General features: G+C 44.3%; 1 protein-coding gene across 1 annotated transcript in view; it reads left to right on the top strand.

Annotated features, from left to right (window-relative positions):
• The window catches only part of LOC132584154 (T cell receptor alpha chain MC.7.G5-like), a 168,858-nt gene that overhangs the window by 70,507 nt on the left and 82,079 nt on the right, over window positions 1–16,272 (top strand). The gene's annotated exons all lie outside the window — the stretch shown is intronic.

Raw genomic sequence — 16,272 nt, 5'->3', positions numbered from 1 at the left:
GTCCTTGAAAGGGCAGCTGCTGTGAGAGCCCTCTCCAGCCCCACCCACCTCACAGGGCATCTGTTGTGGGGAAAGGAGATAAAGGAGATTGTAAGCCACTCTGAGTCTCTGATTAAGAGAGAAGGGTGGGGTATAAATCTGTGGTTTTCTCCTCCTCCCCCCCCTCCTCTGTGGTTTATTATGATTTTGAAGTCACTCCCCCACCCCCTAAAGGGGTTTGTTTTGAAGCTTCACAATAACTTGCTTGCATTCTGGATGTGATGAGGGATTTCATTTTAGCTCTTGCTTCAGAACTTATCCTAAAGAGTTTTTCAGGTAGTTGGGGAGAGCAAATTGCTAGAGGTTTTTGTGAGACTGCAAATCACTGTGGTAGCTCAAATATGAACAAGCATCTCTTTGGTAAAGGAACTCTTCTGAAGGTGATTCCCAGTAAGTATCCTGGCTCATTTTCCTTGAAGCAAATGTCAAACGGGCATCAGTATTGTGCCTTTAATCATTGTGAACCACAGTGCAATCCAAGAAGTAGGCCTCATTTTGGGCTGGAGCTCACAGGAATGGATCTCCAGAACCTCTAAATTTTATGGTGCTCTTTCTTTCTTATCCCTTCCCCCCAAAATACTTGCTTCAGGGCTCCATCGTCCAAACTCCCTGTGAGAATTTTGCTGAACTCTTAAGATTTGACAAACTTTCGAATATTCCTCCCTCCCCCACAAAAAATGGGAGAACAACCAAACATATAAAGCAGACTGATGGAAATCTTCATCATGCCACTGTGGCCACATAGGAGAAAGTAATTTGAAAAGTATGATGGGAGAAAGGTTTTATTATAACAGCTCTAATTCAAGAAGCATTTTTTAAGGTAGATACTGTGGTGAAATAATTTAGAATTCCTTCTGGTGATGTCAGGGGTGTGTGGCATATGAAAATGAGTTGTGCTAATGAGCTCCGGCACCTCTTCTTCTATGAAATGACCCCTGCTAAGAAGAGTTATGCACCTCCAAGCTCATTGACCTCAGTAGACTTAGGAATGTATAACTCAAAGATTGCATGGCCTATGTCCACTACGGGGTTTCTAGCAATGCATCAGATTTGGAACAGCTCTTGTCCACATTATGTTATCATTTTTGAAACATTCACGTTTTATGAAGAGTCACGTGGATCATAAGAATTGCTCTGAACGATGATCTCAAAAAGTGCGTTTTTGTATAGGCAGGAAACACTGTGGGTTTAGTACTGCCAACACAAAGCTATTGTTTGGAACTGGGACTAGGTTGATGGTGGCACCAAGTAAGTTTCAGCCCCTAATTCTTGTCCTCATTGTGTTGTCATTTTTGAAACATTCCCATTTTATAAACGTTCACTTGGATGATAAGAATTGCTCTGAACGATGATCCCAAAAAGTGAGTTTTTGTAAAGGCAGGAAACACTGTGGCCTTAATACTGCCAACACAAAGCTATTGTTTGGAACTGGGACTAGGTTGATGGTGACACCAAGTAAGTTTCAACCCCTATTTCCTTCCAAGGTGGTCCATGTATGGTGTTCAGTGGTGGTGGAGTTTTATATTTTTTTTAATGGGTTCTGGATTATGGGAAATATGGAAATTCATTTAAAGAGGTCATTGGTAAGGAAAGAATCATCCTGAATGATTCTAAGAACCATGGTTCATTTTCTTTTCTGAAAATGTTAAATAATAATAATTTTGTGCCGTCAAGTGACAGTTGGCTCAGGACTACCCCAGGACCATGAGGTTTTCAAAGCAAGAGTTAAGAAGAGGTGGTTGCCATGATCTTCCTCTGCATAGCAACCCTAGTTTTCCTTGGTGATTTCTCATCCAAGCACCAACTGTGGTCAACCCTGTTTGGCTTCAAAGTTGTGAGGAGATTTGTCTAGGATGGGGTATCGGGATGTTGAATGGGGGTAGAAGGTGATGTGAAAGACCTCTGCCCAAGGCCTTGAAGACCTCCTGCCAGCTCAAGTAGACAATACTGAGGCAGCCTCATCCTTGGTCTTTTCTGTCTACTAGAACAGGGGTGGCCAATGGTAGCTCTCCAGATGTTTTTTTGCCTACAACTCCCATCAGCCCCAGCCATGCTGGCTGGGGCTGATGGGAGTTGTAGACAAACAACATCTGGAGAGCTACCGTTGGCCACCCCTGATCTATACCGATTTCCCACTTGTCTTACGCCCCTCTCATGCTCCTCTTCTCTGCGGGGGTTCCGTCAGATTTCTCTCTATCTGCCCCGGGGCTACAACGAGCTTCACCTTTTTTGTGCGGCAAACAGAAAGTGGTTTTTAGAGGATTTTGTTTGCTGCACAAAAGAGGCGGAGTGAGTTGCAGCCCCGGCGCAGAAAAGAGGAACGTGGGAGCAGTGTACGGCTAGTGGGAAATTGGTCCTAATCTCAATAGAGCATACATTCATCAGGATTTAGGTGGCTCCAATCCAGTTTAATAATAATAATAATAATAATAATAATAATAATAATAATAATAATAATAATAATAATAATAATAATAATAATTTATTTATACCCCGCCCTCCCTGCCAAGGCAGGCTCAGGGCGGCTTACAAGACATGTCATAGACCATGTTTAGCCTTTCTTACTGAATGCCATTGTGAGATTGAACACAGATGCGGGTGGGCATAGACACAAAGACTTTGCTGGGTTGATCAGTCCTCAGCAGTTTTTGTAAAGGAACGTTTCAGTGTGCAATGCAGGCACTGGTGGCTCTAAAGCCATCTTTGGAGATGGGACTCATTTGAAAGTCAATCCAGGTATGAAGCAAGACAAATGCATGATGTTCTGTCGCATATGTACAAGAGAATATCACTGGTATCATTTGCTCCTGCAATAAGATTATCTGAATAAATATGGGGACAGAGTTGTGATCTGGATTGTATTGCAGAAGCTGATCCCTGAAAGTGTGTCAATGTGTTTTGTGGCACATTGTCTTCGATGAGAAGTTGTTTTAGGTCAGGGAACTGTCTATGAGCCAGGAACGGTCTTCACACCATGGCCTGTGTGTGAGAAATATCGTTATCATAGGGTTGTGCATGAAATGTCAGACTGGTTTGACTTCGGAAATGCAGAGGACATCTTCTGGAATTATCTCTGTGGTGAGGTGGGAGAAAGCTCTCCATGGAGGCCACAGGCTGGGTGCTCCATCACCCCCCCCCCCGCCCCCGCTCTTGTGCCTTTGGGAAGGTCTGAGAGAAGGATTGTTTATCGTCCTAGCAGAGTGCCACCTCCTGGAGGTGAGTGAGTTCCCAGACATGAGGGTACCAGCCTGGCTTGAGATGCGGGACAGGAGAAGCAGCCCCGGGGGGCAGTTTCCATTCCCCATGGTAGCAGCCAGCCCTGGAGCTTGGGAACATTCATGGCCAGCCGCACTGAGTACAATGGGCAGAGGTGAGGTGAGCAGCCAATTCAGATTAGTCTCCCTCCAGTATTTTCCCCGGCAGGGGCTTCCAATGTGCCTCCAGAACCTGTTTCTTTAGGGGAGGGATGGTGGTTCGGTGGTAGAGCATCTGCTTGGTAAGCAGAAGGTTCCAGGTTCAGTCCCCGGCATCTCCAACTAGAAAGAGTCCAGGCAAGTAGGCATGAAAAACCTCAGCTTGAGACCCTGGAGAGCCACTGCCAGTAGGTGAGGGATGGTGGCTCAGTGGTAGAGCATCTGCTTGGTTAGCAGAAGGTCCCAGGTTCAATCCCTGGCATCTCCAGCCAAAAAGGGTCCAGGCAAGTAGGTGTGAAAAACCTCAGCTTGAGACCCTGAATAGCCACTGCCAGTCTGAGTAGACAAAACTGACTTTGATGGACCGAGGGTCTGATTCATATGTTTATGAATATATTTATGTTTATATATATGGATACCAGCTTTAGCAGGGGACTTGGCTCAGTGGTAGAGCATCTGCTTGGCATGTAGAAGGTCCCAGGTTTAATCCCAGCATCTCTAGTTATGGCTGAGGTATTTAGTAATGGGAAAGACCTCAACCTGAGACTCTGGAGAGCTGCTGCCCCTCTGAGTAGGCAATACAGACTATGATGGCCAAAGAGTCCAATTCATTGTAGAGCAGTCTCAGATGTTCAGTTTCATATTTCTTCTCTTCATTGGGCTAGCATTGCAATCCGGAGGGGGGGGGCATGTAATGCTAAGGCTGCTCATGATGCAAATGGATTCCATAAATATCAATTAGGAGCTTGCCTTAAAAGCAGCTGTCACCTTAACCGCAAAGCCCTTCCGTTTCATGGGTGAATGTCAGAATGGAGATGTTGTAAAGGCATGAGCCACTGTGGGTTATGCAGGCAACAACGTTGGAAAAGCTGTTTTCGGAGGAGGCACCAAGCTCTTTGTAAAACCCAGTAAGTGTATTTCTTCCCATGTGTTCTAATGAAGATTAGGGTTGAGGCTTCAGCACAAGAGGGACTCTTTGCCGAAACATAGCCAGATAATTGTGGTAACTGGATTCAGCAGGAAAGTCATTTGGGGCGGCGGGATGATCATGTTGGTGGTTCTAGCTTGGTGTAGTAGTTAAGTGTGTGGACTCTCATCTGGGAGAACTGGGTTTGATTCCCCACTCCTTCACATGCACCTGCTAGAATGGCCTTGGGTCAGGCATAGCTATCGCAGGAGTTGTCCTTAAAAGGGCAGCTGCTGTGAGAGCTCTCTCAGCCCAACCCATCTCACAGGGTGTCTGTTGTGGGGGGAGAAGATAAAGAAGAAGAAGAAGACGGCACATTTATATCCCATTCTTCTCTCTGAATCAGACACACAGAGTGGTTTACAGTCTCCCATGTCTTCTCCCCCCGCAGATTGTAAGTCGCTCTGAGTCTCTGATTCAGAGAGAAGGGCGGGGTATAAAGCTGCAGTCTTCTTCTTCTTCTTCCTGGTAATTTTTTTTAACTCTAAGTTTGGGGGGGTGGGATTTTGGAAGCAGAACTAGAAGTTTTAGCTATTGATGGCTTCCATTTTGCTGCCGCTTTGTGTGACTACAAAGTTTCTTGCCGTATGAGAACTGCTGCAGCTGTAGCAGTGGCTGCTTTTTTGCAAAAGGGGAAATCACTGTGTGGACTATGGTGGAAGCAACAAGCAGACGTTTGGAACTGGGACACGATTAGTCGTCCTGCCCAGTAAGTGTGCCTGATTTGCCTGAAAACAACCACGTTGTCTCATTCTCTGTCACTTAACTTCTTAATCGTATTGTTTTTCTGCCTTCTATTTATCTGTCTTCCCCTCTTTCCATTTCTCCCACTGTGACCCGGTCATTTCTGAGGGGCCTGGAGACTCTAAAGAAATCAAACTGCCACCCGCACAGCCTGTCAGATTCGTTTCTAGGACAAAAGTAGACCAACGCCACACCTTCCTTCTGAACCTAGCCGCCCACTGAAACGAATGGGGAGAGATGCCAGCCTCCAGGTGGGTAGTTGCGGAGAGCAAATGGCTAGAGGTTTTTGTGAGGCTGCAAATCACTGTGGTAACTCAAATACGAACAAGCAGCTCTTTGGTAAAGGAACTCTTCTGATGGTGATTCCCAGTAAGTATCCTGGCTCATTTTCCTTGAAGAAAATGTCTAACGGGCATCAGTGTTGTGCCTTTAATCGTTGTGAAACACAGTGCAATCCAAGAAGTAGGCCTCATTTTCGGCAGGAGCACGCAGGAAAGGATCTCAGGAACCTCTAAATTTTATGGTGCTCTTTCTTTCTTATTCCTTCACCAAAAAATACTTGCTTCTGGGCTCCATTGTCCAAACCCCCTGTGAGAATTTTGTTGAACTCTAAGATTTGACAAACTTTCGAATATTCCCCCGCACAAAAAATGGGAGAACAACCAAAACATATTAAGCAGACGGATGGAAATCGTTATCATGCCACTGTGGCCACATAGGAGAAAGTCATTTGAAAAGTATGATGGGAGAAAGGTTTTATTATGACAGTTCTAATTCAAGAAGCATTTTTTAAGGTAGATACTGAGGTGAAATAATTTAGTCCTCCTTCTGGTGATGTCAGGGGTGTGTGGCATATGCAAATGAGTTGTGCTAATGAGCTCCGGCACCTCTTTTGCTATGAAATGACCCCTGCTTGATCTCAATAGGAATGTATAACTCTAAGATTGCACGGCCTATGCCCACTATGGGGTTTCTAGCAATGCATCAGATTTGGAACAGCTCTTGTCCGCATTGTGTTATCATTTTTGAAACATTCACATTTTATGAAGAGTCACTTGGATCATAAGAATTGCTCTGAATGATGATCCCCAAAAGTGCATTTTTGTAAAGGCGGGAAACACTGTGCATTTAGTACTGCCAGCACAAAGGTATTGTTTGGATCTGGGACTGGATTGAGGGTGACACCAAGTAAGTTTCAACCTTTCATTTCTTCCAAGGTGGTCCATGTATGGTGTTTGGTGGTGGTGCAGTTTTATGTTTTTAAAGGGATTCTGGATTACTGGAAATATGGAAACCAAAATAAAGAGGTCATTGGGAAGGAAAGAATCATCCTGAATGATTCCAAGAATCATGGCTCATTTTCTTTTCTGAAAATGTTAGATAATAATAATAATTTTGTGCCATCAAGTGACAGCTGACTCAGGACAACCCCAGGACCGTGGGGTTTTCAAAGCAAGAGTTAAGAGGAGGTGGTTGCCATGATCTTCCTCTGCATAGCAACCTAGTTTTCCTTGGTGGTCTCCATGGGTGGAATCTAGCAGGTGCTCTTTTGAATATTAGGCCACACACCCCTGATGTAGCCAATCCTTCAAGAGCTTACAAGGCTCTTTTTTGTAAGCTCTTAGAGGATTGGCTGCATCAGGGGTGCGTAGCCTAATATGCAAAGGAGCTCCTGCTAGAATTCCACTCCTGGCGGTTTCTCATCCAAGTACCAACTGTGGCCAACCCTGCTTAGCTTCCATGTTGTGAGGAGATTTGGCTAGGATGGACTACCAGGATGTTGTTAATGTTGAATGGTGGTAGAAGGTGATGTGAAAGACCTCTGCCCCAAGGTCTTGGAGACCTCCTGCCAGGTCAAGTACGTAGACAATACTTTGGCAGCTTCATCCTTGGTCTTTTCTGTCTACTAGAAGGTTCACAGCTAGGTAATAAACGGACAAGACTGACGTTGATGGACCAAGAGCCTGATTCAGTAGAAGAGAGCTTCATGTGTTCAGATCTATCCATTTTTGTGTGATTGGTTTAGGGCACCGTTCATCAATGGATGGATGCAGCCAATAAAGGAAAACACCTTGGATTCGCCATTAGCTTTGAATTTGCAAAAGGGGCTTGAAATTCTTCCTGCTACTCCTTGTTCTACTCCTCCTCTTGCTTGTGCTCTTAATGGTTTTTGTCAGGGCAGGAAACACTGTGCCTCTGGTGGTAGCTCATATAACAAGCCAGTCTTTGGACATGGAACTAGATTGCTTGTCATGCCAAGTAAGTACTAGCTGGTCTTGTTTTGTTTGATCATTCCAGTTGCATGTTAGTTTTTGTTTTATATATATATATATATATATATATATATATATATATATATATGTTAAAATGTACTTTAAATTTGAGCTTTAAAAGTGAAATTTGGAAACAGTCAACATTCGGAAAGTCAAATTCATATCTCGAAATTTCATACCACATTCATCAAGAATTTCCTTTTGACCGATCTACTCCTAAAGTGGGACTTGGCCTGAGAGAGGAAATCTGGGCTTCTTTGCTACAGTGGACTGTAGACTAGAGGCACAAGCAAAACACGAATTAGGAACAGCTCATAGATTTCCAAGAGGATTAGAGAGCCTTACTTTGGAAAATAGGGGATATTGTTGCACTAAAGCTGGGCATGGATAATTGAGATGTGTTTGGCTGCGCAACAATGACATAATATGGACAACCAGAAGGCTATTCCATTCCTTAGTGAGGTGCTGAGAAAACAGGATAGAGCAGGGGTGGCCAACAGTAGCTCTCCAGATGTTTTTTTGCCTACAACTCCCATCAGCCCCAGCCAGCATGGCCAATGGCTGGCGCTGATGGAAGTTGTAGGCAAAAAACATCTGGAGAGCTACTATTGGCCCCCCCTGGGATAGAGATTCTCCCTTGGGTATTACCTTATATCTCCCATTTGCTTGCATTCAGAAAAGATGGAACTTTGGAAGTCCTTTCATAGCACTGTGACATTCTTAGTGCTGTTCCTGAAATCCTTGCGACAATTGCAGAAGGGAGATGAAAGCACATACACAAGAAAGCATCACCATACTCCTCCCTATTTTTTGCCCTTTATTCAACACTGTCTTCGTGTCCTTGTGTATTTTTGCCAAGGCAGGAAACACTGTGGGTCTACTAATACATTAGGCAAGTTCACCTTTGGAAGTGGTACAAGGTTGCTTGTCACACCAAGTAAGTGCCTATTCTTTATTTCTCTGCACATAAGCATTTGGGGTATAACCCCCACACCTCCCCATCTCCTCAAATTAGGCTGCACTTACCCTTCAGGTAGATTGTTTCACAAAAGAATACACTTGAAACCAGCTGCGTGTTCAGAGCTATTCTCCTGCTGTTGAAGAACCACATAGTGCTATGTATGTGCCAGTGTGTGCCATACAGATAATTCTCAGTGTGTGTTGTACACAACAGAGACTCAACATGATGCCTTCAAAGAATGCCATGCAATCTGTGAGGGAAGGGAAGAACACCACATGGGGCACAATTCTGCTCCTGTCAAGCACAGCCGAGTCACACTGATTTAAGGAGAAGCTTTTCAGGTGTGGGATGTGGCATGGTATGAAATTGTCAACCTTGGAAGCTCAGCAGGTTTGGTACTTGGATGGGAGACCACTCAGGAAGGCTCTGCAGAGGAAGGCAATGGCAAACCACCTCTGCTTCTCTCTCTTGGCTTGAAAGCCCCTTGTGGGGAATTCTAGAAGTTAGTTGCAACTTGATGGCACCGACATACATATTTAGGATGTACTCCCCCCTCCTGTAGTCTTTAAAAACCAGGAGATTTAAATCTTTCTGGCTTCAGCTGGGCCATGTCCTCTTGGATTTTATAGATGGATGTTTTAACCGACAAAAATCTTTGAACGTTTCCTTTTGTGAATCATGAATTCTTTCTGTTTCAAGCATTAGATTGCATGGCATTTCCCTCTGGATTATTTTCATTTTTTTTTCCTTTTGAAGTGATTGCATGTTTTCTGTTTTATTAAATGATTGCCGTTCAATTAATCAAAAGAAACTTTTTGGACAAAAGTGCAGACTGGTAATGCAAATAAGTCGGCGGATGCCAAACAGTACTTCATCATAGAAATGATGGATTTGGTGAAGGAAGCATTAATCCAGAGAATGGGATATTTTTGAGTGGCTGAAGGCAGCAGAATTTTTTTTGTTAAAAAAATGAAAATAATTCAAAATAATAATATTTAAATATTATTATTTTGAATTATTATCATCAGCGGGAGCCAAGTAACGGGGAAGGGTAATTAGAAAGTAATATAGGGGATGGTGGTGAAAAATGATTAAGGATGTAGAAATAGAAATTGTTACCTTATGTTACCAATGTTTATAATTAAGACTGGGGGGAGGGAAAAGGGTAATGTATGGGGAAGGCATTAAGTGATTATTAATATTTTATTAGTATTAGATATAACTGCCATATGTTACCAATAAAATTGTTTTAACACAAAACAAAATGAAAATAATTGAAGCAATTACAAAGATATGCTACAGTTGCACCATTTTTTTTAAAAAAAAAACCCTTTTATACATTCACAACCTCCATAACAGAGAAAGAAATTGCATTAGCAGAATATAGCTTCAGATATTTCAACACAAGTTTGAAAGAGGAGAGAGTGCTTGGCAATCATCTCCCCCAGAGTTACGTGGGTTCTAGCAATGACAAGTGAATGAGTTTATGCAAAGGACCGTCTCACTGTGAGTTTTGGGGGAGGCTCTGAGAAAGTTATATTCGGAAGTGGAACGAGACTGAGAATTCATCCAAGTAAGTCTTACAAACAGATGATTTCTCGTCTAAATGGATCCTGTGGATAGTGTAAGATACCACATACAGGTGGTGATATTGATACAGATCACACTTTTGATTATTGATTAGTTGAACACCCTCTTTGTCAGTTTAAAGAGGAAAAGGACTGAAGAAGGGAGATCCCTGCCTCCGCAAAGCAGAGGGGTTGTGGCTCAGTGAAAGTCTCTGCTTTGCTTCCAGAAGGTCCCAGGTTCAATCCCCAGCATCTCCAAGTAAAAGGATCAGGCAGTAGGTGTGTGGCCTCCACCTGAAACCCTGGAGAGCCACTCCAAGTCTATTTAGAATATACTGAGCTTGATGGATTGATGGTCTTATTCAGTATAAGGTAGCTTCACCTGTATTCTTCTCTGTATTCTATAGAGTCTATACCCAGATAATCTGGTGTAGAGAGTGCTGGGGACATTTGTGGATAGCTATCCTAGTTCATTGAGATCTAGGTGCTGAGATAACTTCTAAATATTTGACTAATAAATTACATGGGATCCAAACTGCTTTTCTGCTAGTAAACAGGGAAGGACCTCCTTTGGTCACCTGGAAAGGCTGTGCTGGAGACCAAGAGGGATCAGGAGACCCATGTGGACAAAAGCTATGTCAGATCGAGGCTGCAGGAAGGAAGAGAGCTGAACAATATTGTGTGAAATGTTGGCTGGATCCCACTCAGTGGTTGGAATCTGGATATCCATTGCCCCTCTGTAATTAGTAAAGACCAGATTACAGGGGACAAAAAGGGAAAGAAGGGAATCACCTTCTATCATGATGGATAAGTGTGACCAGATCCACTTGAACTTTCTTGGTCTTTAGTTTCAGGTGGATAGCTGTGTAGGTCCACAGTGAAAGACCAAGATTTGAGTCCAGTGACACCTTAAAAACCAAAAAAATGTCCAAGGTATAATCTATCAAGAGGCAAAGAGGGTCAGAGCTTTTACTCTCAAAAGCTTCTACCCTGGAAATCTTGCTGGTGTTAAAGGTGCTGGTGGATCCAAATATTGCTCTTTGTTTAAGTTGGACAACCTATATTTCTTAAAATTAGATAAGACTACAATTTTAAGAACTTCTCTGACATCCATGATGATCCCCAAAATCTTCAAATTATTCCTTTACACCTAACTGAAGGGAGCAGAGTAAGCTATAGCTCTTCCTGCAGTTTTTGTAAAGCAATTCCATGCTGGGTGTATTCAGGCAGCTCAGGAAAGGCGACATTTGGCCAAGGGACCAGGTTGTTCATCCATCCAGGTATGTCTGAAAACAATTCAGTCCCTCTCATTGTAACCTATAAAGATCACTGGATTTGCAAGAAGTCGGGGTTCAAAACTCACATTACCTGGGCAGCTATGTGCCAATTCTGATAACAGTCTGCTAGTTGTCAGCCTCACATGTTAAGAGTGGATACTGCTAGCTCATTATTCAAACATAGGGAGCTAAGATTCAAAGGACCACACAACTAGTTGTGTATGCTAAAGGTGGGCTTCTTGATCTGTGTTGCTTGTTTGTCTCCTGTTTAGCTTATTGCAAACCATTTTTAAATCTGAAAGGCTTTTAAGAGCAGCTTTTGCCCCAGTCTGGATAGCCCAGGCAAACCTGGTCTCGTCAGATCTCAGAAGCTAAGCAGGGCTGACCCTGGCAAGTATTTGGGTAGGAGGCCTCCAAAGAATACCAGGGCTGGGTGGAAGAGGCAGGCTATCAAGCCGCTTGTCCTCTGTGTTCCAGTAGGAGTCACCAGAGTTCACCATGATTTTCAGTCACAGGTATGCACATGCACACACAAATATGGAAAAAAAATGCCAAACATTAAATAAGAGTAGTTTGTAATACCTGTTGGGGTAGATAGATGTCTGATAGTCTGGTGCCCAAAATCCCAGACCGCCTCTCCCTGTATGAGCCCCGTAGGTCTTTACGATCAGCAACCCAACAACTTCTGGTGATACCCAGCCCCAGAGATATCTGTCTGGTCTTGACGAGGGCCATGGCCTTTTCAGCCCAGGCCCCTGCCTGGTGGAATGAGCTCCCCCTGGAGATCTGGGCCCTGCGGGATATACTTCAGCTCTGCAGGGCCTGTAAAACAGAGCTCTTTCACCAGGCTTCTAGTTGAGGCAGTGGACATCACTTGTTATTGGCCTCCCCTCTTCATTCCATTCCTGTGCTGTAAGATCTGCTGGACCTGGACAATAGGCCATGTCTGTGAGGCAGAACCTGCCGTTTTAGTACCTATTGTCACTCTGTAATTTTGGATTGTATATATTTTATTTTATTTTTATTACTGTAGATTGTTTTTATGATGTAACCCACCCTGAACCTGTTCTACAGGAAGGGTGGGCTAAAAATCAAATCAACTCAATAAATAAATGTTGGTCCATGGTCTTTGGAGTTTGGACTCTGTATGGGGAAAAAAAATCTTGATAGTCACTTATTCCCACCATCAAAAGCTGTGTCTGAATTGTTTTCACATTTGCCTTTGTTGATCCTTCACCAGGAGCAAGAAGGAGCTTCCCCAAAATCTTAGCTTAACTCATTGCAATGTTTGAACACTTTACATTGCCTAGAGAAGTCATAATGTCTCTTGGTAGCTCTTAGAGTAGGCTTACCAATCCCCAGGTCCCAGCGGGGGTTCTTCCACTTTCCCAGGCTCCTTCCCGCCCCCAGTTAGCTGGCCGGTGGGGGGAAGCCCCGCCCCCAGAGGACCATGTGCCTTTCCACCTCCGGAGGCTTCCATCTCCGATTGAAAGGCTTCCTCTTGGGATGGTGTGCCTGTGTTACTTTGAAGAAGTTGGCAGCAACTCGTGAGTAGAGGGGCCAATCCCTCGCTTCAGAGTCACCAGAAACGGGGAGGGGAGGGAAATGTCTGCTGAGCACTTCATTATTCCCTATGTGGAGATCAATTCTCATAGGGTATAATGGGGAATTGATCTGGAGGTTTTGGGGGCTCTGGGGGAGCTGTTTTTTGAGATAGAGGCATCAAATTTTCAGTATAGTATCTAGTGCCTCTCCCCAAAGTACCCCCCAAGTTTCAGAATGATTGGACCAGGGGGTCCAATTCTATGAGCCCCAAAAGAAGGTGCCCCTATCCTTCATTATTTCCCATGGAAGGAAGACATTTAAAAAGGTGTGCTGTCCCTTTAAATGTGATGGCCAGAACTCCCTTGGAGTTCAATGATGTCACATACTTGTTTCTGGCTCCACCCCAAAGTCTCCTGGCTCCACCCCCAAAGTCCCCAGATATTTCTTGAATTGGACTTGGCAACCCTATCTTAGGGGAGGAGAATTCCATCAGACATCCCTAACTGAAACTGCTGTTGTAAAAAGGAGCACATATCTAGAGGACATGGATGTCCCGGAAGGTTTTGTTCCCCTGTCTAGTCACAGCTGGTTTATGGTTCCACGATGGGATTTTCAATTAAAAAAAAATGGATCCAGGTGGGCAGCAACAAAGTTTGAGCCCAGTGGCACCTTTAAGACCAATAAATTTTTATTCATGGTATGAGGTATGAGCCTTCATGTGCACATACGCAGATGTATGTAAGGAAACGTGCATGGACGCGAAAGCCCATCCCTCAAATAAAGGTCTTAAAGGTGCCACTCGACTCAAACTTTGTTCTGATGCAAAAGACGGTCCCTGCCTCCACACCACAACCCGGGCATTTCTTGATGGTCTCCCATCCAAAAACTAGCCAAGGCCGGCTCTTCTTAGCTTCTGAAATCTGACAAAATCAAGCTAGCCCAGAGATACGTTCCCCTCGATGCCTTTCAAGGGTATATTAGATAACCTTTTGTGTGAATAGCATTTCAAATGATGGGTTTCCTAGACTGTTGCTTTATGCTTTAGGAATGGTACGTTTTCCCTAGGTGTATAATTTCCCCCCCTTTAAAATGCCATGGAGTAAATGCGATAATTGTTGGGTGTTCATCAACCGTGGCCTGCTGAAGCAAGTTTCAGAATCCGAGCTCGATGTAGGACAATCGTATAAAGAATTAGGCAGGGCAACGTTACGTTTTTGTAAAGGAGCGTTGCACTGTGTGGAGAACAGTGGTAGAAGAGTGATCTTTGGAGACGGAACTAGGCTGGATGTGAAACTCGGTAAGAAGGGTGAGGAGAATTAATTTTATAAATGTTAAATACCGGGGGTTAGAGAGCGGGTGGGGCTTTGTTCAATTTGTGAGCAAAATCAAGATAGTAATTTTCTTTTTTTTAAAAAGCATTTGCTGTCCCACTGTGTGCTGAAACATTGCCTAATCCCATGCATGCACACAAATTTGTCACCTAATGCCATGCATATCTATTCAGAAGTAAGCCCCGGTACAGTCCGGGTGGCTTAAGTTACAATAATATGCATTTTCCCTCCCCCCAAAAAAGAGTCCCACTGGTTTGGGTGGGAGGCTGCTGAGTCTCTGCTTAACTCCCTGGGGCTACAGGACTGAGCCAAAATCCTATGGCCTTCCTGCCACCAAAGTAGATCTCATGATTTTGTAAAGCCATTGATGGCAGTGTGCCTCAGGCAGTGGCAGCTTCCGAGTTCATTTTGGAGGGGGGACACGCCTAACCATCCGTCCCAGTATGTATAACGGTGAAGCCTTTTTGTGTGTGTTTTAAAAGGCAGCTGTCTTTGATGGACATATGTCTAGAAGACAAGAGTAAGAACGGGAGAAGATTACAAACTAGAACTAGAACAACGCCTGTGTCCTGGCTATAGGTTTGGTGTGGGGGGGAAGGGTTTGTTGAATAGAGTTGTCAGATTTTCCCCCCTCCCCCCCCGGCCACCAGCAGGGGATGGGAGGGTAGAATTGTCAGATCCAGACTGGGAAACTCCTGGAGATTTTAGGAAGGAGCCTGGAGAGGAGGGGGACTTTGGTGGGGAACGATGCCGCAGAGTTCCTCCCTCCAAAGACTTTTTACGGGGTGGTTTGCCATTGCCTTCCCCAGTCATCTACACCAGGGGTGGCCAACGGTAGCTCTCCAGATGTTTTTTTGCCTACAACTCCCATCAGCCTCAGCCATTGGACATGCTGGGTGGGGCTGATGGGAGTTGTAGGCAAAAAACATCTGGAGAGCTACCCTTGGCCACCCCTGATCTACACTCCCCCCCAGCAAGCTGGCTACTCATTTTACCAGCCTTGGAAGGATGTAAGGCTGAGTCAAGCCGGCTACCTGAACCCAGCTTCTGCCTGGATCGAACTCAGGTCATGAGCAGAGAGCTCGGACTGCAGTTTTACCACTCTGTGCCACAGGGCTGCTCTATCTATCTATCTATCTATCTATCTATCTATCTATCTATCTATCTATCTATCTATCTATCTATCTATCTATCTATCTATCTATCTATGTCTGTCATCTCCCCTGTGGCACAGAGTGGTAAAGCTGCAGTACTGCAGTCTGAGTTCTCTGCTCATAACCTGAGTGATCTCGGTTCCAAAGAGAACAGAACTGACTTCTCCTTCTAAGGCACAATAGAAGCAAGAAAATAAAAGGCCTACCAGCTATGTGTGGCTCTACTCACTGTGCCGGATTCCTCGTCTGATGAAGTGTACTTAGAGCACACGAAAGCTTACGTTCTGAATAAAACTAAGTTGGTCTTAAAGGGATAATGTCTCCTATTTTGTTCTACTACTTCAGACCAACACGGCTGCCTGCTTGGATAAAAGGTACATTTACCTCAAGAAGATAAAAGGTACAGTTAGCTGTTAGTACAGTGATTCATTTCAAACTGCACTCTATTGTGAATTGGTCAGAACAGGGTCAGTTTTTACGCCTCTTTAGTGGATAAGACCCACAAAGGACTTCTGCCACAGCAGTGGAGGTTTCCTTTATTGTAAAGGGTTCAGCCACTGTGTGGGGAACAGGAGGCACCCTCGGGAAAGTCATTTTCGGAAGAGGCACCAAATTCTCCGTAACTCCCAGTGAGTGATTTCCCACTATCCTTGTATTTGTTAGAATAAATTCTGCTAGAGTGGCGATTCCATAAGGGGATGCTTTCTGGGAAGAGTTTTGGAGCAAAGGAAGGGACAGTGGCTCAGTGGTAGAACATCTGCTTGGGAAGCAGAAGGTCCCAGGTTCAATCCCTGGCATCTCCAAAAAAGGGTCCAGGCAAATAGGTGTGAAAAACCTCAGCTTGAGACCCTGGAGAGCCGCTGCCAGTCTGAGAAGACAATACTGACTTTGATGGACCAAGGGTCTGATTCAGTATAAGGCAGCTTCGTATGTTCGTATGTATGTTCAAAGGAGTGAAGGTTGGAGTGTCTGACAGTGGTTTTTCCTTTGCTGCGGTTTC

The sequence above is a fragment of the Heteronotia binoei genome, chromosome 15 (assembly GCF_032191835.1).
Source record: "Heteronotia binoei isolate CCM8104 ecotype False Entrance Well chromosome 15, APGP_CSIRO_Hbin_v1, whole genome shotgun sequence".
NCBI classification, from domain to species: Eukaryota; Metazoa; Chordata; class Lepidosauria; order Squamata; family Gekkonidae; genus Heteronotia; species Heteronotia binoei.
The sequence above is the reverse complement of the archived record's forward strand: the minus strand, read 5'-3'. Positions and strand labels throughout refer to the sequence as shown.